We start from the raw sequence: 9,913 nt of genomic DNA on the forward strand, positions 1-9,913 counted from the left end.
TGTGAGAAATCGCAGTTTTGGTTGTAATTAAAATGGTAAATTTACATAAAGATGCTGTATAGGCTGTGATTTGGTGGTGTTTGATTGTAGTGTAGCTCGAAAATATTTTGTCTTCTACTTTCTGCGTCTTTTAGAAAAGGTTGGGAAGAACTGGAGAAATAAGAATTCTTCTTTATGAGATAATATTTCAGCTGTTTTATTTATTTAGACGATGTGAGAGGTGACACATTATCGATACCTTCATTAATTTATTTCTAAGTCCAGATCTGTGTATCTCTAATTTCTAGATATTTTGATGAGGCTGCTGTACAGAAGGTCTTCTTGAAGTCCCTTGATAACTATATCAAGTGGCGCAACTATATGAACATCCCACCTGTGTGGAGCAAGTAAGGTTTCATGTTCAACGTGTTTTGATCGTGCACTGTAAAATTATTTCATCTTAATAGAACTGTAGTTTTTCTACTTGGAAAAATATTTTCATCTTAGTATAGTCAAAAACTGCCATTGATACTGTAACTGATATTTTTGTGCTCTGAGTTTCTGATACTATGCTTGTGCTTTTGCAGTTTGGATGTAGTTAGCAAGGAGAAGAAGTTGTTATTCATTTCTTTGTATTTCTTAATCTGGGGTGAAGCTGCTAACATTCGGTTCATTCCAGAATGCTTGTGCTACATATTCCATCATGTATATCAATTTGGTGTACCTTTTGTCTCTTGACCATTTTAGAAATCTTTTCAATTTGATGATCTCCATTCTCCTTTGTCTTCTTGTGATAATGACCTGTCAGTATATTCTAAGTTTGTTCTTTAAGTGTAATTTGCCCTTTGTCTCCAGGGCATTCTCTTTGGTGGGAGGGTATGTAGGATTATGGGATAAGAGGGTGCACTATAAATTTCTTAAGATGAAAGGGCAAAAACCATAAGAGAGAAGCCATAATTATGATTACTTCATCCCAAACGTTTTGATCTTACTTTTTCTTTGCTTGGAACAATTAATTTTACGACAGATGGGAAGGGAACTGGAGGAGATACTATGACAGCAGGGTGCACATCATCAGCTTGTTTAGTTTCTGGTTGTTGATCCTTTGCTCATAGACCATTTCATCCTCCAAACTGCAGTTTATACACAGCTGATAAATCCAAAAGTGACAACAAAATCGAATGTGGTTACTATAGACGAAGTAGATGATAGAATTTACCTTTCTGTTTTTGATGAAGCTGAAGCAGGCAGAAGCATATTGGCTAGTGTTGTAGCATCTTTACTACAAACTATAAAAGTGTGCATGAACAGCTAAAAAAGGTTACAAAGTGTGCATGAACATCATCTTTACTCATATTGGCTAGTGTTGTAGCATAAGAATGGTTACCTCATCATAAGTTTGTCACAATGCTAAAAGAATCTTTGTAATCCAGTTATTTGTTAGATACCTCTAGAACTCCATACAAGTAGCTACAAACTTGCATTGTGACAAAACTAGAGAATACCAAATTGTTCCTTGCTTCGTTGTATTTCAGGTGAAATCCTATCAAGAAATGTTCTAATGGATATAAATTTGATTTACCTTTGGTAGTTAATTTGCTAAGTCATGAATATTTTGAAAGTTTTTTCGAGTTAAGATCTTAACAAACGCAAGTGATGCTCTTCATTGCCTCAAATGCATGTGTGTTAGACAATTGAATTATCTTACTAGGCTACTAGCTGAGGAATCTCATTACAATATCATGGATGTATGTCAAATGACAATTAACTTCAAATTGTTGCAACAATACCATGAACTTATATGCTCTGTGTATTAAGCTCTAACTTGTGTCCCCGTGCTTTTGGATTTCCTCAAGTATACTAATTATTAACGCTTCTACAGATGTGGCACCTACAGTTCCTTCCTCTTCTGCTGCTGCTAACATTGATGAGGTTCATGCATTGGGTTCTGGCGATGACCATGACTCTCCAGCCTCGCATAGTTAGCCTATTTTGTTTAGACTTTATATTGTTGGTGCTTGTGGATGTTTTGTACTTAACGATACGATTGTATGCATTATACTATATATTATGGTCCTTGTTGAATGTTAATTTATATTAATATCTGTGACTTTAATTAAGTATATTTAATAGCATTTATGTAATATGCTTGAACAGGGTACATTTAAAATAATAAATAATTTTTTTTAAAAAAATTAGCGACAGATATGTTTCGTAGCTAAAATTACAGCACTAAATTAAATATTGCGACGGATTGGCAACAAAAAATTTTTATCGCTGAAACCAGGAAGAACTAGCGACGGATTGTTTCGTTGCTAAAAAGAATAAACGACGAATTTTGTTATGAAGTGTAGCGACAAAATTAGTCAAAATAGCGATGACACAAAGCAAAATAGCGACGGATATTTTGGTCGCAAAATTTGGCTACAGATATATTTCATCGCTAATCCGTCGCTAGATCTGCGACGATTTTGTATTTTTCGTCGCTATGAGCTTAGCAACGAGCATTTTAGCGAAAAACTTGAATCCGTCGTGAATTCGTCGCTAAACTCTTTTAGCGACGGAAATAACATCTACCGCGACGGAATACGTCCGTCGCTAACCGCTGTTTTTTTTGTAGTGATCCAACTCTATCATTTATTCGGATTGTGTGATTGTGTCCTCTTCCCATAAGAAGACTTTCTCTCCTCATCCAATATGCAACATTTTCGATCAATTCAAGAGATATTGCTGCTTGATTACTGAGACTTATCGTACCCAAGTTTTCAGGGAGGGACACTGGCTGTATGATACCCTACAGAGATTCACCCAGACCTTTACCAGGTACGAAGTCATTTTTCAGCATTTCAAAGGCCACCATGACTGATGCAGAGGCTATCTTTGGAGTTGGAACACATTTCCCTTCTGGAACCTTCTCGACCGGCACTGTTTCAAAAACTTGATAGACCTAAGGCCCTTTGTCATCTTCAGCCTCAATGAACGGGACAGAGGCATCACTGTGAGCACATAAATTCTCCTCACCATGCACGATGATCTCCTGTCTATCCCACTCGAACTTGACCATCTGGTGCAAAGTGGACGGGACTGCCTTGGCGACATGTATCCAAGGCTGACCTAATAGCAAATTGTAAGAAACGGCTATGTCCAGTACCTAGAAATCCATGGTGAATTCCATCGGTCTTATTATCAATTGAAGCACTATATCACCAATCGAGTCTTTTTCTCCACCGTCAAAACCTCGGACGCATATGTTGTTTTTGTGAATTCTATCATCATCAACTTTCAACTTGTTCAGAGTAGAGAGAGGGCAGATGTTTGTACTGGAACCATTGTCGACTAACACCCTGGTGACCAAGATTCTTCACATTTTACCGTAAGATAGAGAGCTTTGTTGTGTTCAGTACCTTCCATAGGCAATTCGTCATCAGAGAAGGTGACCATGTTTACCTCAAATATTTTGTTGGCGATCTTCTCTAGATGGTTCACCAAAATTTTGTCGGGGACACGAGCTTCGTTCAGAATTTTCATCAGGGCCCGACAATGCTCATCATAATGGATCAACAATGATAGCAAGGAAATCTGAGCGGGGCATCTTTCTCAGCTGCTCCACGATGGAGTAATTTGTACCTTCATTTTCCTCAAGAACTCCTTCGCCTCTTCTTCAGTGACTACTTTCTTTACCAGAACTGGATTATCTCTGGATGTTTTAGTTTTCCTTAACTTTTCCGGGGCAAAACATCTCCCCAAACGAGTTAATCCCCGGGTTTCATTGACTTCTTCTTTCACTTTCTTTACCTTATAGGTCATTATCACCCATTCATAGTTCCATGGGATAGCCTTGGTGTTGATTACCGCCAACTAGGTTATAGGCTTGATGATGACAGGGTCCGTACGGGCACCTTCTACAATTATGATAGGCTTATTTGCCAACCCTAGCAAGACTACTTTTGACTTTTCTTGCTTTGCTACAACATCACTTGGGGATCTTTTCTCAACTACCACAGATGGCTCACTGTTTGTCATGCTCAACTTGTTCACTGATCAAACAACCGTTGGTTTTTTGACTGGCTTGACCTTGCTAGACCAAATCATCATAACGGATTGTGAAGGCTTCTTGGGTTCCCCCTCCTTGTGTACTATCTCGATCATGTTTGTTTCCTCATGGGTTGGCAATGGGTTCTGATTGGTATTGGGTGCCTCTGGAGTTTGGACTTCAATTCGATTTGTGTCGATGAGCTCCTGGATGGAATTTTTCAAGTGCCAGCATTTCTCCGTATCATGCCCCGGAGTACTAGAACAATATGCACAACTCAAGGAGTAATCAAGATTCTTTGGAGGAGGGTTTGGAAATTTCAACTCAATTGGCCTCAGCATATCCAACTGCCTCAATCTTAGGAATAAACTGGTATAAGACTCCCTCAATGGGGTGAAAGTTTTTTTCCACTACAACCTCTCATTTTTGAACGCTGAATTGGGTCGGAAACCCGGGCCGGTAGGGTTTCGGTAGGCTCATGGGGGTGGGTAAGCATTTTGTGGAGCTGGGTAGGTGTTTTGTGGGGCTGGGGCACTCCATTGCGAGTAGGAAGGAGGTTGAGTATATGACTGGGCATGGTGGACAGAAATCTGGGGGTCTGGTGATGAGAAGTAATGCTGGGTTGGATTATATGGGGTTTGGGTGTAGGTTCGGTGATAGGGTCGAGGCTGAGTATAATGGTGTGATGGGCCCGTGGGTCCAAACCATGATCCTAAATCAACTGTTGCCACATCTTCTTTCTTCTTCCTTCCGATCACTCCTCCAGTATCATTCTAAATGGCTTGGGTAGTTGCTTTGATGGCTGAGTAGCTCATGAGTTTGCTTGATTTAAGCCCTTCTTCCACCATGCCACCCATCTTCACTACCTCGTTGAAACATTTGCCTATAGCTGATATCAGATGGCCAAAGTAAGTAGGCTCCAAAGCATGCAGAAAGTACTCCACCATTTCACATAGCACATAGGATGCATCAGGATGGTCTGTTATTTTGAATATTTTCCTAGACGGACCCAACCCCTGTGTTGAGTCCCCTAAGTCAAATGCACATGATGCAAACAAACGTTCCTACTAGGGATCCGACATGAGGCTGTGTTTTTCTAGGTTTAAATCCTGGGGTTGTGTTCTAGACCTGGCTTACCCAAGCGGACAACTCGAGCCAAAGAGAGGGTAATGTACTGGGATCACTAAGTCTACCCGACCTCGTTGCTGGCCCAGCCCCGTTCTTATTTGGAATAACTTCTACAGAAAAAGAGGGTCACATGAACATGTGCACCATTTTCAGAAGACTCATAGGGGTGACATAAGAAGGCAGTTATATACAATTCAGACAATATTAAAGCGGTAAACAGATAACATTTATCACAAAAGGTTCACAGAATACAGTAATATTAACAATAAATGAAACCAAGTAAAAATCATATTAACAAGTTCGAATTCTTGAACCCTGAACCAGATATTCTGGGTCCGTTCCCCAGCAGAGTCACGAGAGCTGTCACACCTCCTTTTTACTACCCCCGTAAGGGCATATTGGAGTTTTTCCAATTTAAGTGACAATCAAAATGAGATTATTTATTCAGATTCAGAGTCTCTACTTGAGATAATTATGGTGTCCCAAGTCACTGGTTTAAAATTCCGAATCGAGGAGATTTGACTCTGTTTTAATGTCTGCGAAACACAAAAATCCGGGTAAGGAATTCTGATAACCCGGGAGAAGGCGTTAGACATTCCCAAGTTCTGTGGTTCTAGCACGGTCACTTTGATCATATTTGGCTTATTAAACTGTTTAACTACTCATTTAAGAACCTATGTACATTTGCTTCTTTTAATTAAGAAATATCTTTAAATAGGTCATGCGTACGTGTACCCATTTGCTTGGCGCGTCAAAACCTATGTCACGTGTACATGTCCACAATTAATAACGCTTTGTTAATATTAAGAAATTTTAGTCGAAGTTGCGCGAACGCATACCCCGATTTTGTTTTTAAGATCATAATTAGGTCACGCGAACGTGTACCCAATCACGACAATATATTAAATCATGCCTAAAGAAAGCCACGATTATTCATGGATTATTTATTCTAAAAATAGTTAAGGTCATTGAGAGATCATGAATATAGTTCCATGATTCATTTAGGACGTAATTCATGAGAAACACATTTGGCTTTATACGAGCAGAAGAGCTGAAACTAACAATTACAAAAAGTGTACCTTCATAAGCTTAACATCATGAATAAGACAAAAGGAATCAAACAAGATGAGATCAAAAAAACTGATATTAAATGCTAACTAAGGAAAAACAAAATCTTAAGCTTAATATCACTTAAACTTAAGCATATTTGTCCAAATTTAAGGATTGTTACATGAATAGATTCAAATCTGAGAAATCAAAGAGCCATTATTTAGTTAGCCGAGAGACGCGGAATTTTAATCTTGTGATGAAGCTCAATCCAAGCATCCAATTGATTAAACCCAAGTCAACAATGAACAGAGATTATCCTAAAAACCTTCATGCTAGTCAAGATTAACGTTATAGAACACAGATTGTCAACAACAAAATCTCAGCATGAGGATAACAGTCATATCAATAACATAATGAGCAAAATAAATACATGTTATCTTAGATAAACAAATGAAGCATTTACCCAATCGATATAACAAATCGGTACAAAATGAAACTTCAAATACAGACCTTAAGCAGCTATAAATTTCTTCAATACTTGACTAAATACAGAGCCTCCAACGAACTGAAACTCGGCAACTCAAATGGAACCTCCGATCTAGACCTCAGAAACTCGCCGGAATCGTGACAAAATACAACAACAATAGTGGTTGAAGCTCTCCTTTCGGAAGTGTCGCTGCTAGTCATTTTTGGTGAAGTAGGGGTGTCCAAGGTTAAAGATCGAGAATGAGATGGGCGGTAGATATGGAGGGGTGGCGTTGGTGGCATTAGGTTGCTGAGTTTTTTGGGTGGAAATGGGGCCGTTTAGTATGAGGTGGGGCGCTGGTTTTTGATTAGGCTTGCTACTGATCCCTCTTCTTTGTTAGAATTGGCATGGAGATGAAGAAGCAGGGGTCTCTTATTGTATTTATGTATGTATTATCGGTGAAGAAGAAGCCACGCTGGGGGGTTTCGATTTTGGAGCTTGTGTGGCTGATTTCTGTTAGCTAGATTAGGGATTTCTAGGTTAGAATACTAAAACCTGAAGGGAACTACTGGAAAATCTATCTCCATGAAGAAGATGACGTTTTGGTGGTGGTGGTGGTGGTGGTGGTGGTGGGGGTCTCTTGACTGAAAACGGCACTGATGGTTGTAGGGTCTTAGAGTCTAGGTTATTTTTAGACTAGTTTTTGGTTATATATAAAGGTTTTTAGGTAAAGGGGGTATGGGTTTGGTATTATTGGGCCTTAAAATTGGGCCAAAGACTAAAAAAATAGACTACAAGATTAAAATGGGATAAACTAACCCAAAACTAACTCTTCCTTCTAAATATACAATTTATAATATAAAAATATAAAACTAATCTTAATTAATTGAACCTAACTATATTAAAATATGAAACTATTTTTGTGTTTTCAAGATTATATAAAAATAAAAATAAGGTATTATTTTTGTATATTTTTTATTTAAATTTATGAAAGATACGTAAACTAAAATATTTTTGTAATTTTTATTTTTTGTGACGAAATAAAGTAAAAGAGTCAAAATTAGTTGAAATAAAGATATTAGGCCTAAACTAAATATTTACATGCTAAAATATAAAAAATCTTGGGGAGGGTCAAAAATCACATGTCTACAATAACTACTCGAACTGCCTGTGCAGCTTCTCCATGCGAGAATGTGGCACATACTTCTCCAAAAAGGGAAAGGAGAACTGTTGCCAGGTAAGGGGCTGCACCAACGGGCCTATGCCTCTCATAAGCCTCCCATCAAGTGAAGGCAGCTCCAGAAAACTGAAAAGTAGTAAATGCTACCCCGTTGGTCTCCAGAATACCCGCTGTACGAAGAATCCTCTGACACTTGTCCAAGAAACCCTGGGCATCCTCGCCCTCTGCACCACTGAAAGTCTACCAAACCTCTCCAATCGACGCTGCTCATCCTTAGGCATAATTTGTACTACAAAATCCTGAGCAGGTGCAACCGGTTAGGCTGGTAGTGCCTCTGATGTCTGCAATCCTTGAACAACCTGCTCGGGTGTGCGGGCGGTAGGAGTCTAAGTGCCTTCCCCAGCCTGAGAAGTGGCTGTTGTAGTAGAAACTGCGACCACCTGAGCAAGACTAATGCATATAGTCAAGTTCTGAGCCAAGGTCTCCTGAAGACCCGGAATAACAATAGGCACAACGGGTGCCTGAGATGGCCCCGTTGGGGCATCCCCTACTAGAATCTGATCATGAGCTGGGGCGACTGGTGGATCTGCAAGTGTTGCCTCATCTGTTGTACGGGCTACACCTCCGCCCCTGCCACGGCCTCAACCGCGACCTCGGCCCCTAGTGGCCCTATCTGGTGGTCATCCATCCTGACTGGTAGCACGTGTCCTCACCATCTGTGAAAGAATAGAATAACAGAAGTTTAGTACTAGAATCAACAAATTCGCACGACAGGAATTTCAAGAATGTGAAATTATCCTAAAGGTTCTACAGCCTCACGAGGATAAGTACAGGCATCTCCGTACGGATTTGCGAGACTCTACTAAACCGGCTCATGACCCGTGAGACCTATGTAACCTTGGCTCTGATACCAACTTGTCACGACCCCAAACCACCCCGATCGTGATGGCGCCTATCACAGTACTAGGCAAGCCGGATCAACACAAATAACATAAAGGTCTTTTGTAAATTCATTTCCAAACCAGTTGTGAACATAAGTCTGGCATTTAATTTACCAAAATACGTAAAATAAAATAGGTATGCAAATACATCCACACCCCCGATCCTGGTGTCACTAGTCATGAGTCACTAAAATATTGTCCAGTACTGTCCACTCAATACAAGAAGAAAAGACTAAAATAAATAACACTAAGAATAGGAAGGAGAAAGGCAGGGCTGTGAACGTCGTGTAGCTACCTTGCTATCTTCAGAAATACTCAGAAGTTGTTGCAAGCTCTCACTCGAATGCTCTGGCACCTGGATTTACACACAAGGTGCTGGGAGTAATGTGAGTACGCCAAATCAGTAAGTAACAAAAGTAAATAAAGTCTGAGTGCAATGATGAACATTTAAATCATATAGATAATCTAACATAAAATCTCAATGGAAATATCAAAGCCAAATCCGTAGTTCAATTTCCAAACAACTCGTAAAAACTTGAGTTTCAATGAAAGTTATTTAAAACATTTGTTCAACACATTTTCAATAGAGGCTCGGTATAAAGTAGAGTGAAAACAGTAATTTCATAAACAAGCTCATCGGACTAAACATCGCTCATATATATATATATATATATATATATATATATATATATATATATAGAGAGAGAGAGAGAGAGAGAGCCCCTCTTTTTAGAAATCTCAGTTACTCGTGACTCAACTCTCGTCAAACAACACTCTCACTCAGCACTCCCGCAAAATAGATATCTCATAATAATAACCGCTGAGGCGTGTAGCCCAATCCGTAATATATGGTCGACTGCGCTTACTGGGGGTGTGCAGACTCCGGAGGGGCTCCTATAGCCCAAGCGCTATATCGCTGCGGCGTACAACCCGATCCAACATATCACTGTGGCATGCAACCCGATACATATAAATATCGATGCGACGTGCAGCCCGATCCATAATATATATATATATATATATATATAATCCTCACCATCCGACCCTTGGCCCCTCTCAGTCACCAACCTCACAGCCACTCGGGCATTTCAGTGAAAGATCAGGGAAACTCAGCCCAAACAACTTCCAAATATTTA

The 9,913-nt window shown here is 39.6% G+C and overlaps 1 long non-coding RNA gene across 1 annotated transcript; it reads right to left on the minus strand.

Moving 5' to 3' along the window:
* Positions 1 to 922: 922 nt before the first annotated feature.
* LOC142174842 (uncharacterized) lies at positions 923 to 7,332 on the minus strand. Its single transcript, XR_012703921.1, has 2 exons — positions 1,199 to 7,332; positions 923 to 1,112 (listed from the first exon to the last, which is right to left on the minus strand). It is a non-coding gene; the product is annotated as an uncharacterized LOC142174842 (long non-coding RNA).
* Positions 7,333 to 9,913: the final 2,581 nt, after the last annotated feature.

The sequence above is a fragment of the Nicotiana tabacum genome, chromosome 20 (assembly GCF_000715075.1).
Source record: "Nicotiana tabacum cultivar K326 chromosome 20, ASM71507v2, whole genome shotgun sequence".
Lineage (NCBI taxonomy): Eukaryota > Viridiplantae > Streptophyta > Magnoliopsida > Solanales > Solanaceae > Nicotiana > Nicotiana tabacum.